Source organism: Pelmatolapia mariae, linkage group LG10_11 (genome assembly GCF_036321145.2).
Source record: "Pelmatolapia mariae isolate MD_Pm_ZW linkage group LG10_11, Pm_UMD_F_2, whole genome shotgun sequence".
NCBI classification, from domain to species: Eukaryota; Metazoa; Chordata; class Actinopteri; order Cichliformes; family Cichlidae; genus Pelmatolapia; species Pelmatolapia mariae.
This window is the reverse complement of record NC_086236.1, coordinates 41,870,911-41,891,333: the sequence shown is the minus strand read 5'-3', so window position 1 is coordinate 41,891,333 and position 20,423 is coordinate 41,870,911.

Here is a 20,423-nt window from a genome sequence, read left to right as displayed (position 1 = left end):
GAAGAGCAGAAGGAATTCAGGCTACCTAAAGATGTGTGTGACACAGATGCTTGTTTAGCATGTTGCTAAACTACAGCCATAAACAACATAGTTGCCCTCATAACCTGGTGAATGTTAATAAGTATAAAGAAACTTCTCACGAATTTGTCAAGGCCCAGACACTAACATTTTGTCCTAGAGGCAGTAAGTGAAGCAAGAGTCATGTTGATTGATCGGTAAAGTGAGCTGGTGAGTCATGTAACAACTGGAATACTAACTAAGTCTAGGAACATTCAGAACAGCTCCAGGATACATACCAAGACTACAGGCAGGTCTTTCTTTAGCTTCAAGATTTACTATCACGGATTTTGCCCTCAGCTTCCATAAGGCTCATTTCAGCAGCCTGAGATATAAGAGACCTGCTTCCTGTGAAGTATGCTTTTATAGAGCATCTAGAACATCTGTGTTCATTCATCATCTGCAGAGGCCTGATTTCAAGCACCACTTATTGGGCCAGATCAATTACCTTCTAGTGAACACAGAGTTCTCAGGAGAGGGACCCTGCTGAAGAGCACCTGTATTTAACCTGAGAGGGGAAACTATGACACTAGGTACTCAGAATGCCCGGCTGTTCCATTAGCCCTTTGTGTCCTCTCTTTAGACCTCTATCTGGTATCATTACCATTCATAGTGTCTTGCTGGTATCATTATGAGCAAATGGTTTGGTTTCCAGTTGCCATGCCAAACCTTTTGGATGCTGTCTGTCATTGGTCTGTCATTACGTTGATGTCACATAGTAGAATTGTTTGGATTTACGTATTTGTTTTGTATGCTTTTGCAGCACAGTATTTTTAATATTTTTGGTTTTAATCAGAAGACATTGGATTTTTTTGGGAGGACTGCATAATTGCATTTTTTGTTTTTTCGGTTGTTTTGCTAGTGTGCACAAATGATAGCTGTGAAAGTCGTAGGATACGATACTGAGAAAGTGCAGCTAAGGTTCAAGCAGGTGTTTGTCAGGTCTGCAAAAATACGAGTGATAGAGGAAGCAGGAGGGAAGCGCTATTTTCAAAGCTACACCGCCTCTGGTGGACACTGCAGGGTGAAAAGAAGTGCGCCAAGACTATATAGCTGACTACTATACATGTCAGAAGGTAGAACCTCAGTCAGCCCTGCGAATGACCCTTTTTATTTCTAAAATTCAGTCACACTGTTGTCAGGTTAGCAGACGATTGCTTTCCATGTGAGTTCATGGTAGACTGTCGGACAGCAAGGTATCCACTTCATGTTGCTACAAAATAAGACCAAATTATGAGGAAGGAATTAAAGGAATTGATAAGAATTTAGTGATCCCGATTCCATTATCAATATCACGTATCGATTTGATTTGATTCCTTTTGATTCTCATTGGCTCTCCCTTGAGAGTCACTACCATCACAGCATATCAAAGACTGCTTTTGTTCATTGGCTGAGCCATTCCAGGAACCACACTCATTTGTCCAGTTTGCTGTTGTTCACTTTATATAACTGTCAGAACAACAGAACAACATTTAGCCACGATGATGCACTGACAGACAGTCACACTCATGAGGTGTAAACAATACCAGCTAGAATGCTGTCATAGAGAGTTAATGAATAATGCTTTTGGCAATAGAACAGTGTGTAAATGTTAATACGTTCCATCTGCTATTCCTGGCCATGCTGCAGCAACCAATACTAAATGGAGATGTTTTTGTTTTGTTAGTCAGCCCTCTGAAACACCTTCAGTAATATTTTGATTTAGATTTGGGCTCTTTAGGCATATATTTCTGCCAGCAACAACCTGCTAATTACCAATTATAAGGCACACTAACCCTGATATACTTGATACACTTGCAACTGACAGCTGACTGACAGTACCGCTGTCTGTTAACTACCCAAGATAAACAGAGGAAAAATAAAGTTCACTATAGTATTTTCAGTGTCAAGTTTTCCAGTTAATCCCTTATGACCACAAAACATTAAACAAACTATGTCTTTTATGTCATCATTTAGTTTGTTCTTTCCACACCATTGCTGATTACTCCTTGGCGTTAACCATCACTGGATGAATTTTAACTCCACAACCACAACCAAATGATAAAAACGATTTACAAATGATAAAATGTTATGAGGTATGGTGCCAAAGTAGCAGTTCTACAAATACTTTTAGTATTTAATCATTTTGCAACACTAGATTACTTGAGAGGGAATGTGTTTGCATCCAAATAACGTTGACATTTTCATTTTGTTGTTTTATGGCATTAGGCTCCTTGCTAGCCACACATAAATGCAAGATTTAGTCATGTCATAAAGAACTGTGAAAATGTGAACCAGCAAAATTTGCTATTCCAAAACTTATTATAAGTTTTAAAGAGACAACAAAAAGCTGCTACTCATCCTACTGCAGAAATCAAGCATGTGAACACACGGGCCTAGTTAAATAAATGTGTTAATCTAAAAGACAACACATGATTACAACTTATGAAGGAGCAGGATACAGTACAGGACAGTATCTAATAATGAAAGAAGAGAGTAGTTTAGCAGAAATGACACTAAAATGCAAGAACAGCTTATGGTGTGACTGTAGCTCCAGAGGTAGAGCATGTCATCTATTGTTTGAAAGGTTGGTGGTTCAATCCCTGGCTCCCTCTAGTCTGCATGCCAAATGTCCGATGCATCCATGGGCGTATGAATGTGTGTAAAATTTAGGTAGTAAGCACTTAAAATCATAGATGCGAAAGTGTGAAAATGACATGTATAAGCGTTTTGAGTACTCTGGGAGAGAAGTGCTTTTTAAGAATCAGATCATTTACTTAGCACGTAAGAAACACATACCAAAAGTCTTGACCCGACTCTCGTTTATTTATATTTTGCTTCAAATTAGTCAGACTTCCAGACTTTTTGTCATTTTTAAAGTGGTCTTAAACAATAGTTCTCCAGGTTTTCTGAAGGCTTTTCAAAAATATTGTTTTTGGACTTCTTCTTTTTTTACTGACCTATGAATAATTCAAGCTAAACTAAAAAAAAAATGAACAAGTGTTTTAATAACATATAACAGACAACTTAGCAAAGAACCAAACACAAAACGCAGTTTTCGAATTTATCCGGGCTAGTGTAGACGCAGCCTAAAAGACATGTCCTTAAGGAACAGGGAAAGAAAATCCATCAAAGATGATGAAAAAAAATTATGAACCTCACTGTATCTGTACGCTTTACAGAAAACAATCAGCATGTATCAAAGACCTGAAGACTTTAGTGACACTGTACTTTAATAGAAGAGCTTGAACTAAGTCATGCATGCACAGAAAGTGGTAGAGATCACTGCGCTCAGGGACTGGCCCACCAAACCACCACCAGCAGCTGCATGACAAGCTGACACCAAGCTCCTGTCTGCAGTCACATTTAACTCGAAATAAAGCAGTGTTATGTAAGCATGGTGTTATGTAAATGGAATGCCTTTTAAAGCGAAACGAATGAAGCTAAATGAACTGTAAATATTTCCTGGTAACTGAAGAAATGAGGGAAATCTTTAGAGATGAAAAGGTGCATGGCACATGCAAAAGGTTGATCTTGGAAGCTTATTACTAGTTATGTATCAAAGCATGTAGAAATATGTTCATGGAATCAGTGGAAATATTACACAATCCTTGTAGATATGCAGTATATAAAGCCCCTTTTCCATTAGGTACAAATGGGAAAAGGGCCATAGTGTATGGGCACTATAGTGTAATGGTTGGCTCAGACAAAAAACAAAAAGCAAACGCATAAAAACACACTACAAGAGATTTTCAGTGGAAGTAAGGGTTATGAGGCAGACAACTGACACCCAGACTTGTTGCTGCTACAAACTGAAGCTGAGCTGGCCTCAACTTATTTCAGAGACTCAGTGAAGCACTTCAACACTGTTCTTTGTACGTTTGTTGCTTGTACTGTGGTGTGATTGTATTTTTTGTATCTTTTCACACTGAGTGAGTGAGTTATAATTACACAAAAACAAAGGAGCAGTCATTAAGGAAAAGGGCAATCAATAAATTGTGATCAGTTTAATTTTTATGCTTAGGTTCCTGCTTGAACGAGGAAATAAACACTTCACAGTTCAGCTTACAGCCTGAAAAGGAACCAAATGTACAACAAAACCTAAAGGATTTAGAGTTTCTGTGAAGATGAGAGGGCCAAAGTCCCTCATGAGATGTGTGCAAACCTGGTGATGTTTTGCTTGAAATCCTTGAGATGCAAATAAATGCATAACTTTTATATAATGTGTTTTTTATTGTTGAATTTTTGGTTTTTCTGTATATTCTGTCTCTCTCTATTAGAATTCCCTCAGTGGACGTCTTTAAGATGAACATCAAATGGGATCCAAAGCTGTAACTGTCATGGTCCCCGTGTCTGCCCAGCTGGCCCCGCAAGGCTACATGTATTTTGTATTCTTTCTCTCCCTCTCCCTCTCCCTCCTCTCTGCCTGGGCGGAGCTCACTGCGGGCTCCCGCCCTTGGCCCACACACCTGTTCGCGATTAGCTGTCATTACCTGTCCACTATTTGAGGCTGGAACGCAGATCCTCTCGTCGCTGGATGATTGTTCGAGACACGTTAGTGATCCTCTCAGCTCCCGTGAATCTGTGCTTAAGTGTTTTGTGAGTAATTTCCCTCTCCTGTGTGATAGTTTTCCTCCTCGGACCTGTGACCTTCCTGCTGTGCGAACATGTGTGAGTTTGGGCGTGAAGACGAGAACGAGTGTGAGAGAGCTTCCCCTTGGACCTTTGGAACCCTGGATTTTCCCCCTCACTGTATATATTCTGCACTGGTGTTGTAAATAAACTGTTTGGAAACGTCAACCTGCTCTGCTTGAGTCCCTGCTATCGACCGTGACAGTAACTTTCTAGAAGACAATCTTTGCTAACATCTGTATTCAGTAAAGACACTTGTCTCCAATTATTGACTTTTTGTAAGACGCTCATTTTTCAAGGCCAATACTGGCCGGCGGTAACACTGCTCTGTTTCATGAAATTTATACAAGTATTTCAATTTAAAAGGAGCCAATTGGTCACAAAAGTGACTATAAAAGTTAAGTGGGACGCTGTCAATGGCTTTATGGTCGCTCATTTTACACGGGAATCTGTTGTTTTGCTTTCTGCACAGAGGGAATCCGCTTGGTTCTCTGAATAAAGATTAAAAACGGTTGGTTCTGATTGGTACAGCAGAGAATAGAAAATAGAAGGGGTAGAATGAACCCTACAGGGTTAAAACTCCAAGAAATGCGATTTGATGCTGATTGGTACTTTAGCTGATGGGCCAGTAGACGGCTGGCCTTATAACTATGCTTGTAATAAAATCCTTTAACCTTGGTAAAATCTGTTCAAACTTTCATGCAGAAATTAGCTGAACGTGGCTTTACATGTCCAATCCTTTGACATGCAGTTCAGGACTCTGATAAATAACTTATTTTATATTCATTTCCATGATTGAATTGAAATTGTCAGAGACATCAAGGACACACCCTCAGGTGGCCCAGCCAGGTTGAAGCCCCAGTTTGCGTGTAGCTGCTGGCTGTTGAGACAGTCACATCCTATAAGTAGCTAGGACTCCTGTTAGACAATAAACAGGACTGAACTCTTAAGACTAACCTTGTCTACAGGAAGGAAACAGCCCAGGCTTTACTTTGAGTGGAGGCTGGTGTTTTTTAACATCTACACAAAGCTGCTACAAATGCTTTATCAGTTGATGGTTTCTACCATGCTTCTCTATTTTGCTGTCTGCTGGGGGAGCAGTATTAACAACAGGAACATACACCAGCTGAATAAAAAACCCAAAAGACAGGCTGGACCCTGTGGAGGCAGTGCAGACAACACTGTCCAGATTTAGGTCAATTATGGACAATACCACCCATCCTCTGCACTCTGCCTTCATACACACAGAGGAGGAGTACATTCAGTACATTCACTGCTGTCTCAGGGCTTCTCCACAGAAAGGCTTTTGTACATCAGGTGATTAGACTGCACAACAGGAGGGTAGAGGAGTGGGCTGGGAGTTAACCAGAAGAAGGAATCGAAATGTGCAGGAGCACTTTACAGACCTGATGGACCTTAATGACAGATATTAATGAATGTATAATTAATCAATATATACTTTGTTATTTTGATTTGTTTATTTGATTTAATCTCTTCTTTTTTTAAACTGTGGGTAAATGACCAAGACTTCAGTCATAATTAGTAAAAATAAATTAAGTTTTATTATGAAAAAAAAAGACAAAGTTTGCACAGTTCTAACAATCTTGAAAGTCAATAACCCATGATGAAGTCATTCACGTTTAGCCAAAATACTCTCAGTGAACCACCAACATCTCTGGTTGATGGGGCATACTGACACCCCATGCTGCCCCCCATTGCATGCCCCGTTTTCTGATTTATCTTTCGTTTGCATTTCTCTCTATATACAGTATGTGCACAAGTCTTCAATCACCCTTTATCTGTTTATAGTTTGCTAGGAAATTGGGAAAGGATTTTATAGAGAAAGGAATTTATACAAGCTTCAAAGCAATATTTGCTATGACCACATTTATTCTTGAACACAGAGAGAGACACAAAGAAAACTCTCTTTGGCACCACTCTTGTCATTTCTTCACATACTCTTCAGGAGTAGTTCTCCAGCCTGCTATGCCATTCAATTAAATTTTTTTTATACAGTGCTAAATCACAACAACAGTCACCTCAAGGCACTTTATATTGTAAGGTACACCCTACTATAATACATACAGTGAAAAACCCAACAATCATATGATCCCCTATGAACAAGCACTTCCTGTTAAAAAACTTCCTTTTAACAGGAAGAAACCTCTGGCAGAACCAGGCTGAGGGAGGGGAGGTGCGGGGCCATCTGCCGCGACTGGTTGGGGAGAGAGAAGGAAGACAGGATAAAAGACATGCTGTGGAAGAGAGCCAGAGATTAATAACAAGTATGATTCAGTGCAGAGTCTATTGACACATAGTGAGTGAGAAAGGTGACTGAAGAAGAAATACTCAATGCATCATGGGAATCTCCCAGCAGCTCACACCTATTGCAGTGTAACTAAGGGAGGATTTAGGGTCACCTGATCCAGCCCTAACTATATGCTTTAGCAAAAAGGAAAGTTTGAAGCCTAATCTTAAGAGTAGAGATAATGTCTGTCTCCTGAATCCAAACTGGAAGCTGTTTCTTTAGAAGAGGGGCCTGAAAACTGAAGGCTCCGCCTCCCATTCTACTTTTAAATACTCAACAAGTAAGCCTGCAGTGCGAGAGCGAAGTGCTCTAATAGGGTGATATGGTACTACAAGGTCATTAAGATAAGATGGGCCCTGATTATTCAAGACCTTGTATGTTAGGAGCAGAATTTTGAATTTAATTCTTAAAGGAGATCCAAAGCTCTTCTTTGAATGTTGGCTGCCATTTGTTCAATTCAATATCAAATGATCCCATTGTGTCACTAAAGTTGAGGTCCAGGCTCTGAGGAGGCCAATCATTGACTGACAGTAGGTATGCTTTCACTGCTTTCACATTGTGTTTGGGATCATTGTCACGGTGAAAAATTAAGCCGTTACCAATCAGATGCTTTCCAAACGGTATTGAATGGTGGATGAAAATCTGACAGTACTTTCACATGTTTATAATTCCATTCATTTTAACAACATCCCCAACACCACTGAGTGAAATTCAGTGCCAAACCATGACAAAGCCTCCACCATGTTTTACAGATGGCTCACTGTTGTACATCTCTCCTGTCCTCCTCTGTGCATGCTGACAATGATTTAACCAATAATTCAGAAATTTTTGCATAACACCTGGTTGCTACTGATCTTTATTCCAGTTCTACTTAAACATATGACTTTCAGATACTGTTTTCTCCTTTCATCTTTTGTCCACCACATGTCCAGTTTCCTAAAATATTTTTGAAGACACATCACACGATACCAAAATATGCCAAGTTTTCAGGTAATTGCTTTTTGGGAATCGACTTGTTGTTGAAAATATACTTTTATGCTTGTTTAACTTTGTTATTCTTGGCATTTTCCCACAAATTCAACTAAAGAAATTGAAAGAAATGGCACAGAAATGCACAATTAATCAAATTGTAATCTTGATCACGATTCTTGTGTCCCACAATTAAATGAGCATGATTGAATGATATTTCAAATGAATGCTCCATCACTTAAAACGCAAAGCAAAAACAAATCAAGTGTTCACTAAATCAGCCACGGGCGTGCAAGTGCCAATCACAGCTGAATCACAGCTTGAAGTTTCCTGGATTAGTCTGGATGAGAAATACTACATTAAAAGACAGATCACAACTAAACTCAAAATTTTGACACAGAAGGTGCAGAGCTTGTCCCTTGAAGCAGATCATCTGTTGTTTGCTTCAGATTTAGTGCAAGTGATGTTAATCAAGAGCAAACTTCAGTATCATTAAAGCACGAGGTTTAAGAAAAACTGTGATGTGTGAATCCTCCAACATTAACTCAGACATCCAGAAAAGCGAGCCTGTAAAGTCTGTTTATCCATCTATCTGACAAAACACAATCACATTCTGTTTGGTCAAAGATGTGTGTCCAGAAAACACAGTGAATAAAAAAGGTGTCACCAAAAGTCAACCTACTGCACAAATGATCCTGGATGCAATTATTCTTTTTTTCAAAATGCCCAAACCTGCACTGTATGCAAAACATAACAGGGGAAAAAACAGAGGAAATTCAGAGCTGTGGACTACTTGCTTTTATCCAATGTATAATGTAGGCACAATGAATAAAGTTAATTTATAAAGTTTAAGCAACAGGAATGTAGTGCAATATAAAAGTGGGAGTAGTGCTCTGTTGATTAAACACTGTGTTTGGTTTTGGAGCAATTTTTTAAATTTACGTTTTTAATATTTTTCTTCGAAGAGAAATACTGAATTCATAGGTGAAGATTTGACGGCTGTGGATCATTAAGCAGTTCATCAGAGGGACAGCTCAGCTTCAGCAGTTTGGAGACAAAGTTAAAGAGACATGGCTGAGATGGTTTGGACAAAGGGGGCTGAAGAAGAAGCTGTCAGGCAGGAGGAAAAGAGGAGGAATTCCAAGATAGTTTCTGATGTGGCTCCTGTGACATCACCCATTAGTTAGTTTTAAAGGCTTTAGCTGGGGACGTTTGCCATCACCATCTGGGTGTTTTGAAACTACATGTCATGAGCAAGAGGTAAATAAGACTGAGAAACCGAGGGACACTGCACATTTATATAATGCATACTTGTCAATCACCAGAAAGGCATCTTTTACAAAATCCCCTGCACCTTGCTCTCTCATCCTGCAATGTGGGCCATAATTTATTGAATTCAATATTAAGTTGAATACGGGGAAACTAGGGATGGAAGCCATAAATTGATTAAGAATGTGCTTACTGAGATCCCAGATGAAGTTAGACTGTTTTCACATTAGCAGAGAAACACTACAAAATTAAACTGCCTGTTATTGTTGGAATAAATCACTGAAACATCAGCATGAGCCCCCTTCCTAAATTGTAACAGCTTAACCTTCAGCGTAGTCGGGCTGACACTAAAAGAATAACACCTGCAGTACACATTAGCTGTGATACTCATTATGTCTGGCATCAATTATTTCAGGAGGCCTAAACAAGCCTTTGCACACAAACATTATTGTTAATTTTTTTTTTTTTTTTTTTTTTTTACAGAGGCTTGTTTTGCTCAGTGCCATGTTTCAGTCCTTACAACTAATTATTGAAAACCACAGCAGAAGTAATTTTGAGCTCCTCACATTCAAACTTCGCCACACACATTTGTTCTGCAACCAATCAGATTTTGTATATCAATTTTAAACTGAGACAAGTAATGTAGGAAGGGCAATGTCCATAATAGCTAACTGTCAAATCTCTTCTTTGAGAGGCCACTGATGACTCTTGGACGGAGATTGTGGAAGTTTTGGAAAAGAATGTGAAGACTTTCATCGTATAGGAAGTAACAAGGGAATCGTTTATGTAATTATTATAATTATAATAATCATTTTTGAGGAGGAAAATTAGCCATTTATAGTTTGAACCAGGTGAAGGAGAGCAAATGGACCTTACAAGAGCAACCAGTATAAATGTTTATGTTGAGATAAGCATCGTGGATGCTGGAGGATTGTAAAATTGTTGTTGTTATATAATATCTAATTTTGAAGGAGGAAAAAAGGACCAGTCAGAGTCAGGGCAGTGAGCAGTACTCACTGCGTCTGCAAGGCGAGTACTACAAACTCAACCCTAGTACCAGTATACCACACTGATTTTACTCCAGTTTCGCACTAAATCTTTATGAGCAATCAGACTGTATATATTTAACAGATGTGTAGGTGAATAAAAGCTCATTAATAAGCTATTAAACATACTCTTCACACTCATGATTTCAAGAAGAGAGTGGGCTGAAGCTAAAGAAGTGATGCAGTTACTTTTTTAGCTGCCTGCAAATAATATTGATTTTATGACTTTTTAGTGCCAAGAGTTTGCACCATAAGCATGTTGAGGATGTTCAAAAATCATTACTGTCATAGCTGTTTCAGTGAGAATGAAAATCCTAAAAAGTTACCTACACATCATCAAGGGCTACACAAAAATAAGGCGTACTAACAGTGTACATATTGGAGAGCAGCTTGCAAGTCTCACTTCCCCAATTTTTTTAAATATATATTTTTAAAAATATATCTAATTCAGCAGATGCCATTTCAAGATAAATCCCTGCAAAGGTTCAAAAGGGGGGAAGTGCCTTGCTGTCAGACTTCCCCTGATTACAAAAATTTGTCCAAACTTGCTTTCATCTGTGACAAGAATGGGGCACCAGTGGTGGAGCTGTTAGTTCTCATGTTTTCTGGAGAATGCCAATCGATTTGCACAGTGTGACCTCAGGTCCCACTGAGGGGTGTTGTGAACTTATGCAACCCTCACGGAGTCTGTTTCTGACAGTTTGGTCAGAAATATGCACACGAGTTGCCTGCTGGAGGGACTCTTGCAGTGTATGATCCTTTTCTCCTCACACAAAAGATACTGATCTTGTGGCTGGTTTGATGCCCTTCTACATCCCTGTCCTGTCCCCTCGTGTAACAGTACTGCTCTTGGTACGTCTACCACATTCTTGTAATTGTGGTGCAACACACAAAAAACCTTCTTGCATCAGTACATATGAATATGCCATCCTGGAGTACAACCTGTACAACCTGGGTTTAGGGGACTGTCTCATGTTACCACGAAAAGAAAAACTTGACAAAGTCACTGAGTTGCAGGGGTGTAATTTCCAGGGGGGTTAGGGGAGTTATGACCCCCCAAAAATCAGACCCAACCAATATAAACCCCCCCCCATAAAATTATGAATGATCTTGCATAAATAGGCCGTTGTTGTTGTTTTTTTTACTCATTTCAGGTATTACCAGCAAAATAGTTGCATGTTTAATCATCTGGGAATTTACCCAGTTTATTTATTTAGACAGAGATCTTGACCCCCTCAATGTTCAGCACAAAGTTACGCCAATGCTGACTTGTACCTGCTGTACCAGGACTGAAACAGATTTTTTTCCATTTAGAAAAAGTGCCCAAATATCAAAGAGCACTTTAATTTGCTTTCTCTCATCAAGGATCTTGAAACAGGGCCAATTGTTTTCTGTTGTTGTTGTTGGTTAGCAGATTTAAATGACGAGAACAGGAAGTGTTAAAGAGCTGTGACTGTAAAACAAAATCTTATCATACTTTAATTTGTGTCATTCAACCACAGTGTTGGAGCCCCAAGATTTTCTTACATTTTATTATATTTAAATTAAAAAAAGTGTATATGACGTGATGAAATGGTCCTACAGTAGCAGCAGAGTTTTTTTATTTTAAATGTTTTTAAAGATAAATATTGCAGATGGACATATATTATTGCTGTATTAATAGATGTATAGCACAACTCTTTCATTAAATACACATGATGTTATGTAAAATCATATCTGAACAATCAATTTGTACTTGATATGACATGTACTTTTCAATTCTGATCCGAGACATGGGTAGAGACACCAGCAACCATAGTCAATCGTCTTTGAGAGGCCAGAGCAGGCGACATTGAGGGAAATTTAAAACTAAGGGTAAACGTAAATTCAGTAAAATTATAATTCATGTAATGACAGCTGGTTACGTCAGTTGGAGGTCATTAAAATCAATATTGAATCGGTGTGTAACTTTGGCAAAACAATGTGGGACTTTGTAGTGTTCTCTGGTCCTCTCCCCAATCAGACCAGGAGTAACAGTAGTCGCATGCTCTCCTTAAATTGCTGGCTGTCCGAGTGGTGTCCAAAAAATGATGTGGGCTTTATAGATAATTGGGAAAATTTCTGAAGGAAACCTGGTCTTTTTAGGAGAGACGGCATCCATCCCACTTTGGATGGAGCAGCTCTCATTTCTAGAAATCTGTCCAAATTTATTAAACCCCCCAAAAATTGACTATCCAGAGTTGGGACCAGGGAGCAGAGTTGCAGTCTTACACGCCTCTCTGCAGCTTCTCTCTTCCTGTCCCCCCCCCCCCCCCAAAACCCCATCTCTGCAGAGACTGTGTCAGCTCCCAAACAGACAAAAAACAAACTAAAAACCAGCAAAAAGAGACTCAAACATAAAAATTCACAAAGAAAGAACAATACAGAATCCACATCTGAACCAAAGAGTAAAACAGTGAAATGTGGATTATTAAATATTAGGTCTCTCTCCTCCAAGTCTCTGTTAGTACATGACTTAATAATTGATCAACAAATCGATTTACTCTGCCTTACAGAAACCTGGTTGCAGCCGGATGATTATGTTAGTTTAAATGAATCAACACCCCCGAATCATTCTAACTACCAGAAACCTCGAAGCACAGGCCGAGGGGGCGGTGTGGCAGCAATTTTTCACACCAGCCTATTAATTAACGAAAGACCAAGACAGACTTTTAATTCATTTGAAAGCCTGATGCTTAGCCTTGTCCACCCCAGCTGTAAAACTCAGAAACCAGTCTCATTTGTTATCATCTATCGTCCACCTGGGCCTTACACAGAGTTTCTCTCTGATTTCTCAGACTTTTTATCTGATTTAGTGCTCAGCTCAGATAAAATAATTATTGTGGGTGATTTTAAAATCCATGTAGATGCTAAAAATGACAGCCTCAACATGGCATTTAATCTGTTATTAGACTCAATTGGCTTCTCTCAAACTGTAAAAGAACCCACCACCACTTTAATCACACTCTAGATCTGGTGTTAACATATGGCATAGAAACTGAACATTTAACAGTTTTTCCTGAAAACCCTCTCCTGTCTGATAACATTTAAATTTACAATAATGGATTACACAGCTTTGGGGAGTAGACTTCATCACAGTAGATGTCTTCCTGAAAGTGCTGTAAATAACCTTAAGAATATAATTCACCCACTGTTGTCATCTTCAATGCCTTTAGCAATTTGAAAAAAATTCACTCATAATCATCTCACAGATGTAATATTATCTACAGCTACCTTTAGTACCACTGATATTCATTTAGAGTCTTTTCCTCCAATTGATCTTTCCAAGTTAACTTCAATAATTACTTCTTCCAAACCATCAACGTGTCTTTTAGACCCCATTCCTACAAAACTGCTCAAAGTCCTGTCATTAATTAATTCTTCAATCTTAAATATGATCAACCTATCTCTAATAATCGGCTATGTACCACAGGCCTTCAAGCTGCCTGTAGTTAAACCTTTACTTAAAAAGCATCTCTAGACCCAGCTGTCTTAGCTAATTATAGGCCAATCTCCAACCTTCCTTTCATATCAAAAATCCTTGAAAGAGTAGTTGTCAAACAGCTAACAGATCATCTGCAGAGGAATGGCTTATTTGAAGAGTTTCAGTCAGGTTTCAGAGCTCATCACAGCACAGAAACAGCTTTAGTGAAGGTTACAAATGATCTTCTTATGGCCTCTGACAGTGGACTCATCTCTGTGCTTGTCCTGCTAGACCTCAGTGCAGCGTTCGATACTGTTGACCATAATATCCTATTAGAGCGATTGGAACATGCTGTAGGTATTACAGGTACTGCGCTGCAGTGGTTTGTATCATATCTATCTAATAGACGCCAGTTTGTTCATGTAAATGGAGAGTCCTCTTCACCCACTAAAGTTAATTATGGTGTTCCACAGGGTTCAGTGCTAGGACCAATAATGTTTACATCATACTTGCTTTCCTTAGGCAGTATCATCAGAAGACATAGCATACATTTTCACTGCTATGCTGATGACACCCAGCTCTGTCTATCCATGAAGCCAGATAACACACACCAATGAGTTAAACTGCAGGAATGTCTTAAAGACATAAAGACCTATATGGCCGCTAACTTTCTGCTTCTTAATTCAGATAAAACTGAGGTTATTGTACTCGGCCCTGAAAATCTTAGAAATATGGTATCTAACCAGATTCTTACTCTGGATGGCATTACCTTGGCCTCCAGTAATGCTGTGAGGAACATTGGAGTGATTTTTGACCAAGACATGTCCTTCAACGCACATATTAAACAAATATGTAGGACTGCTTTCTTCAGAGTGATCCTGAAAAACGAGTTCATGCATTTATTACTTCCAGGCTGGACTACTGTAATTCATTATTATCAGGATGTCCTAAAAAAAAACCTGAAAAGCCATCAATTAATCCAAAATGCTGCAGCAAGAGTACTGACAGGGACTAGAAAGAGAGAGCAGATTTCTCCTGTATTGGCTTCCCTTCATTGACTCCTTGTTAAATCCAGAATTGAATTATAAATCCTGTTCCTCACATACAAGGTCTTAAATAATCAGGCCCCATCTTATCTTAATGACCTTGTAGTACCATATCACCCCAATAGAGAACTTTGCACTAACACTGCAGGCTTACTTGTTGTTCCTAGAGTATTTAAAAGTAAAATAGGAGGCAGATCAATCAGTTTTCAGGCCCCTCTTTGGATTCAGGAGACAGACACTATCTCTACTTTCCAGATTAGGCTAAAAACCTTCCTTTTTGCTAAAGCATATAGTTAGGGCTGGGTCAGGTGACCCTGAATCCTCCCTTAGTTACACTGCAATAGGTGTGGGATGCCAGGGGATTCCCATGATGCACTGAGTATTTCTATGTGTTTATAAACCTCTCTGCATTGAATCATTACTTATTATTAATATTATTAATCTCTGACTCTCTTCCACAGCATGTCTTTTATCCTGTCTTCCTTCCCTCACTTCAACCAGTCGTGGTGCTCACTTTTAAAATGAGGAGAAGGTGTTCATGGCCGCGGGAGCGGCGAGCTGGGAGTGGAGAATGTGATGAGCTGTGGAGTTAATGAAAGCAGCTTTCTTTTTATTACTTTCCACTGTAGTCTGACAAATGAAGCTTTAGCTCCTAATTGATGCCTTTACCGAGGAGGCTTTCAGGAAACAAGCATTGTGAAGAGAATTAATTATTCATTAATTTAATTTATTCTTCTTCAAGCCTAAGCCTATACATCAATATTCTTTGTCTTCTCTGTTTCCCCTGAATTCTTTGACTTATATGTTTTCTGTGCAAAGTTTGCAAATATTTCTCCTACTGGCCCCTGGGATCCAGCATATAGTCACTTTTTTATTGCCTTTGGACAGAAGCAGGCTGTTAATTTACTGGTTGTTGTCATGTTTCCAAACTCAGCTTACCTTGTACACATAATAGTAATGTCAGTCTCTTCAGCTCATTGGTACAAAAAAGGAAATGTTAGTAAAATTGATTTGCTAAACATATCGTTTAAACATCGAAAAATCCTCCATCAACTTACAACTTTTGCTCCTCAGAGAGGTTCTGAAGAAAAATGTGGAAAAGAAGGGACATGTCAAATTAGTCTTGAAAAGATAACTCCTAATCTGCTGTTAATTCTGTGCTCAGCATGCTCCGAACAGCCATTGTTTCAACAAATACAATACTTTCATCTGAGTACTGGAGCTGAAGAAAGGCAGCGGCACAACAAAGCCCAGTAAATCAGCTAAAGCACAGTGAGAATGTGGCAGAGGAGTGATTCCAGGCATTTGTCTTTGTTTTCTCCATAGACACTTTTACCACCAGAATAAAGTGAACTAAAGTGGAACACAGCCCAGAAAAAAATAAGTAAAGTAAATGGAATATTTCTTATTTTAATGTTCAGTGTCACTCAACACTGCTCAACATAAACTCAGTGTTGCTAAATTAAAAGAAGAAACAGATATAAAGATAAAAACATGGGGAAACATAAAATCAATGCATGTCACAAAATCAATAAACCAGTGAGAGAGAGATGTACTTGGGGCCCAAACCATTAAATGATTTATAACGTGCTAAAAATGGGCCTATGAAGTAACCTGAGTAGTAGTGTGAAATGTTAGATTTCTTGGACATAGACAAACTCTGACTCCAGCTCCATGTTTTGACAGTACTGCTAATAGGATGTTGCTGTAGTCTAAGTTGGTAAAGATTTCATTAAGATAAGGATTAACTAGTTCCTCAGCTCCGGTTTAATATAGGGATGTTTCAATTTTCAATACGTTTTTAAGGTGATAAGATCCTGCAGTGGTGTGATTTTCAAAACCTGGACCCAAATCCAAAACACTATCAAGATTTCGAACTGTCTTAGCATTTCAGACACAGCAATAAGAAATCCATACATCTATTCTCCTCCACTCGTGCTTATCGGGGTCGCAGGATGGCTGGAGTCTATCCCAGGGCAAGACACCCTGGACAGGTCGCTAGGGTTACAGGACTAACACAAAGAGACACAATCATTTTCACTTGCATTCACTCCTATGGGCAATTTAGTCACCAATTAACCTAACCCCACTAACTGCATGTCTTCAGATTGGGGAGCTGCAGTACCTGAAGAGAACCCATGCACACATGGGGAGAACATGCAAACTCCACTCAGAACGACCGCGGGTGGTGGAGTTGAACAGTTTGACCAGTCAGTGTTTCCTGTATACTTCAAGTAGTATGGAGTCCACTTTGTAAGAAGCAATAATGTCAGAAAAAAATCAAACTTAAAATAATAATTTTACCATTTCAAACGTTGAAGTGCAAGTAGATTAGAAGGATCACACAGGAAAGGCTCGGTGAGATAGTGAGTAAATCTCTGGGGTTCTCTGGCTTGCTTGTGACCTTCTTTTTTTTAAATAAAAAGTTGTACTTAAATAGTGTAGAATCCACAGTATTTCATAAGGTAAAGGCTTTTGTATCTAAGTATTCATGGATTAAACCCAACATGCTGAATGGTTTGATGAAAGCCATCATGTTTAAGGAGCTCTGGTTAATTGTGGATGATGAGGAAGTTGTTTACATAAAGGATGCTTCTGACATGCCAGTGTTAAAGACCGTCCACCAGCACATTTCAAGTATTAACACAGTTTTGATGTTTTTCATGCTGAAAAAGGTAGAAGCGCTGACATTTGCTTTGTTGCTGTGAAACAAAATGCAAAGTGAAGAAAAAGTTTGATGACTCACCACTTGAAAAGACAGAGTGAAAAAATTAACATCTCTCTTCTGCACTGTTAGATAATTAAATTGCCCTATAGTGCTTCTTTGGAGCTTAATAGTTTAAAAAGTAAACAGCTCAGTGGTAGGCTTTACATGCATATCTCCTTAACCAAATTAGTACTGAAATGCTAAAACATGGTTAATGAAGTCACCTTAGAAACCCCCTCGAATACATCTTCAATTTAATGGATTTAGCAGAGTGATGCATGTATGCACAAATATACATGTATCAATTATAGAATGTCTTATAGAAAATGCCATAATTACTGAAGTCAGGGTGTTTTCTATTAGCTGCTAATCCAAATTGAACAGAACTTGGTTGAAGTGGAGAGGATTCAGTGCCAACACAGTGGGGGAAGAAGACGGATCAGTCATCCATTATTGTTATAGGTGCATTAGAGTTGTACCTTCGAACAAGTTAAACAAAATTTGACTGGAGTTCAATAACATTAATTACCGGAAAGCACAATGTCTAATCAGTAAGAGCAGCCAATCTGCTGCACTTACTAAAATAGTTTTCAAAGAAAAAGCTCAGTCAGTCAAAGAAATCATGTAGCACATGCTTTTACAACACTAAATGTGTCTCTGCATCATATAATCCCTCAGTGAGACTTTTTCTTGGTATTTTTGGTCACAGTTATACATCTTCAAGGGACTTTTTGTTGAAGGGGAAAAAAAAGCCCCATACTCTGGCAGAAGACCTGAGGCTGTTTGCACTGCTTTGTAAATGTCTGTAATATATTTCTTGATTTACAGAATACAGCGTTCAAAGAAACTGCATTCAGCCACATGATAAAGCATATTTTTAGCTCTGTAATATTTGAGCAGTGTCATGCAGGTCATTCATAAGGCAATGCTAATGTCCCCATCACATACAGGAGTGGATCTGATAAGGAACAATCGGATAAAAACAACATGCAAAAAAGCAAAATAAAATAAATAGAAATGTAAATACAAGTGAACAAAGTTAAATAATCATGTACAGAAAAAAATGTGACCTTTCTGGAATAGACCTCGAATCGATATGCTTGCTTCTTTGTACTTATATTTACCTGTATGCATGCTGGGACATGTGCAAGGAGGGAAAAAATAACCCAAAAAACAAATACAATCAATCATTATTTAAATTGGCAGAATTTTAGCTATTTAGTCACCAATGCAAGCCGATAAAGGTGATGTCTGTTCTACAAAACCATATGCTTTAATTTGGATGTCGAATGACTCAGCGGGCTGTTTATTTTTTATGTGTAAAGGACTGTTATTGCACTGTTATTTCTCCACATTGGTATTGCCGAGGACAGTCTGTTTCCTCTTCCTGATTACCATGTACAAAAAACTAAGCAGCCGCCAACCAAAACTAAACCATGGGTGGAGGTTTCGCGTTTTGGTGTATTTTCCCAGTAAAAAGCCGCTTCATTGATGCTTCATTCATCCTGTATTCTGTGATATTTTTGTCGCTTTTTGTATCTGATCTACATCAGTTCATGGTGAACGTGTTTTCTAACGCAAAAATAAAATGACTAATTCAATAAGTACGGCACTTTAATGCAGCCAGGCTCTCAGGTAATCTGTATTGCTCTTGAGTAGCTACTCTTGCTATTCCCTGCATTAATCCCTGCTGCACGTATTGGCTTGATTTACTGTTCTGCCTTGTTTTGCATTTGCCTGAGACCAGGTTTGAAAGGAAATGAGTTGACAGTTCTGTCTAATATCAATCTATTCTGTGCCTTTTTTGGGGGAAATAAATTCTTTAAATGTGCATGTTTCACCTGTTCTTTCACTTATTTTAATTTATATACACCTTGAACTTACACAAAGAATGTGTTTGTTGATAATGATATTGATTTTTCTCTACAGTCATTTTTAATATTTATTTGAGAACACTGTACAAATAATGGCCATAAAACAAAATAATTGACTACAAACTAAACAAGACTTCTGCCTATCTCTGAAACCTTTTGCACATTCAGAACATGACTCTAGACAATCATGTACACTTAAACTATGTTATCAAGCCTGAATGAAAACCAGCACATCGGCAACATTTCCTTATGATTGCAAGCAAAAAGCCGTTTTAGGCATGGATAAAAAGGCTGTATGAATGTGTTTGTGTTTGGGTGAATGAGACTCGCTGTAGAAACTGAGAAGAAAAGCGCTATGAAAGTACCAGCCCATTTACTGTTTACCATAATTTAAGTAAAGTAGCTCACAGTAGCTCACAACTGACTTTATGAGTACTAAGTATGTGTGTGTGTGTGTGTGTGTGTGTGTGTGTGTGTGTGTGTGTGTGTGTGTGTGTGTGTGTGTGTGAAGGATGATTAAGGACGATAAAGTGTACCAGTACAGATTTAGTCACAGTATAAACTCATAGTTTGTTTTCATATTTATTCTGGAGTAGAAATGACCAGTGGTTGAAGAGTAAAGCCTTTTTCTGCTGGAGGGATTCCTCACTGTATTAATAGCTGTGTTCTAAATATTGATCGTCATGACTTAAAGCACAACATTTAATTTCTTGATTGAACTTCAATATCAGTTAAGCTCTAACCATTTCATTGTAATCACTAACAGCATATCAATAAAGGAGAAAACACTGCCATTAATTAAGCCATTGACATTGGATCAGATGATTTGCAGATGTACATGGTGGATCAAAGTCTGATGGTACTTTTCTGTGTTCATAATTCCATCAATTTTTAACAGGCTCTACAACGCCACTGGATGAAATACAGTCCCAAACCTGTCAAGGCCTGATACTCAGAACTATGAAGCCTGAATTCTTGCCACTTGATCTCTTTCATTTTGTTATCTAGAACCCTTCAAATTATACACAAGAACAAGATCTGAAAGTCTACTAAACTTTGGATGCTTATCTGTATTTTGTGTCAGGATGGATGAC